At 35.7% G+C, this 2,438-nt stretch overlaps 1 long non-coding RNA gene across 1 annotated transcript; it reads left to right on the plus strand.

Moving 5' to 3' along the window:
- Positions 1-6: 6 nt before the first annotated feature.
- LOC116216672 lies at positions 7-2,435 on the plus strand. Its single transcript, XR_004159922.1, has 2 exons — positions 7-181; positions 1,213-2,435. It is a non-coding gene; the product is annotated as an uncharacterized LOC116216672 (long non-coding RNA).
- Positions 2,436-2,438: the final 3 nt, after the last annotated feature.

Below are 2,438 nucleotides of genomic sequence, written 5' to 3' on the forward strand. Positions count from 1 at the left end.
TTTAAGAGATGTCCGACGATTAGTCGTGGCCATGTCAAGAGCCAGACTTGGGCTTTATATCTTTGCAAGAGTATCACTCTTTCAGAACTGTTTTGAGCTAACTCCAGCTTTCAGCCAGCTCACAGCTAGACCACTTCACCTCCATATAATTCCCACAGAATGTTTTCCAGCTGCAAGACAGGTAGGAACAACTGCTATGAATGTCAGTGGTGTGCTTTTTGCCTGCCTTTTTGGAGTAGGCTACAAGACATGGAACTGCAGTGTTTTCACTTTTAAACCACTGCTTCTTGGATAATTATGTCCCTAGAGTTGACTTAGATCATAATACACTACCTCCTTTTAACTGATTTTTCAACAAAACTCATTCACCAGCATAACTGATCAGTTTTGTCTTCTATTTTGTAAGTTCTGCCTGTGAAAGTGATGCTGTATTTTTATTTCAGGATAAATATGTAAGGTTTTGCAGTGTGTTATGTGTTTTTTCTTATTATAGAACAAAATATCATTTCTCAAAAAGAAAGTACAAAGCTAACTTCTTTTTGTTAAAGGTTAAATTGCATTCAACTGAGCAATTCAGTATAACAAAAGTGTTGCTGAACTAGATGCCTAAGTAAAAAATTTAATACTGCACTAGATCTTTAGCACTTAATCACAAGACTTGCAATGAATAGAATGCTAAACAAATAAGAAATGGAGGGAACATACCTGCTTTGCTACCTGGAGTTTTGAGAGGGGTATTTGCATGAATCCAAAACTCCATTAGAAATCTTTACCTGGTCTAAAGTGCTGTTGACAAGCTTGGAAGAAAGCCCTTCTTTTGAAACTGGTGCACTTTACAGCAAAGAATAATGTGAGTGTAGGCAAGGAGAAGCTGAGCTTTGGCAGTCACTGACACTAATCTGAGCTGAAACTAGTTGAGTTTTAGTTAAATCATCCTTGAATCCAAAATCTACTTTACAAATTTAGTATTGGAACCCAGCCTGTCCTTTTGAAATTGAATTTCTTCATTGGACTGCAGGATCATGATAAATACAGTTGCCAAAAAGTGCAAGACCTGTATTTCCAACCTTTCAAAAGAATTTTGCTGGTTATTTCTTAGAAAGCATTTTTTAAAATTTCTTCAGTGTATGTTTCCTAATCCAGTAAAATATTTTTTTGAATAATACTTCTGTTTCTTTGCTTGCTGAATTCCTACATTTTCTGCTTCTTTAGAATGGGGAACCACCGACTCACCAAATACATGTTATCAAGAATATGCCTCAAATGGCTAACTTTGTTTACAACATGTATATGCACATGATACAGAGTACACGCCACTACCAACAGGTAAGGACCTTCAACTATTCAAAGGTATGTATACAAAATAAAACTTATTTTGGTAAGCAACAGGGAGTGCTGTTGTGGTTTGAGACTGTTACTGTTATATTTAAAATTCAAAAAGGTTTTAAAGCTGAGAGTGAGAATATTGAAATCTCTAAAATCTTGCAGTAGCAAGTAACTGAGGATGCAATTTAAGACCTTCTAAATAGATGTTAAAACGTGCTAGACGTGATTCTGTTTGGGCACAAAAGTTCTTTGTTAATGCCAAGTAACTAGTTTGCCCAATGTTTAATTGAGGTAAACTTGTGCATTATATTTCAGTAAGTGGAAGCCTGGTGGAATAGTGTTTTCTAATAGATGCTTTCTTGACATGGCTGCAGCCTACAGAGTTTTAGAGTCTCCTTGCCTTTAAATCATTTTAATTGAGTTAGCTCACTGCATTTTCCAGTCTGGTTAGCAGCTGTAGCACTTGTGTGTGCAAGTCTGGAGGAATTTTTTTTTTTTCAGCACTGGTTCAGCACTTCACTTAATAGTACAGTGTAAGAAGTAGTGGTAGATGACTTTCTCACTTTTTATACTTAATTTTATCACTGCTTAATCCCTGGAGCAGAATTCAAAACCCATTAGGGATCTTGAGTCCTTACTGTGTATGTAAGCAGAGCTTTAAAACAGTTTAAATAGTATATAGAGGTCTGCTTTTAGTCAGTGTACTTGGATCTGTAGATGGCTAGAGATAGTTGACAGTCAGCATAACTGGAGAGGTCTTTAATGCTATCCCTGAACTGGAATGCCTTCCATTTAATGTCTGGGTATATCATGTTACTTATAATGTAATCTTACTTGGTACTCCCTTGTTGGTTTTTGCTCTTCTGAAGAATTTCTGAAGGTGGAAAATACTGATGTAAAAGAAATGCTATCTGATTGTGCAAAGAGCATCAGCATGATTCCACTTTTCTGAAAGATCTAGTTTCTGTTCTCTATTGCAAGGTTTGTTTGACTCCTTAACTAAATGTGCACCTGAACATTCTGCTAGTACCAGATATTCTTTTTAGCATCTTAGTCTTATGCTGCTAGCTAAAATTAGTTTAAAAAAAAAAAAAAAAATAAGAAAAAAACTA

This window comes from Meleagris gallopavo, chromosome 5 (assembly GCF_000146605.3).
Source record: "Meleagris gallopavo isolate NT-WF06-2002-E0010 breed Aviagen turkey brand Nicholas breeding stock chromosome 5, Turkey_5.1, whole genome shotgun sequence".
NCBI lineage: Eukaryota > Metazoa > Chordata > Aves > Galliformes > Phasianidae > Meleagris > Meleagris gallopavo.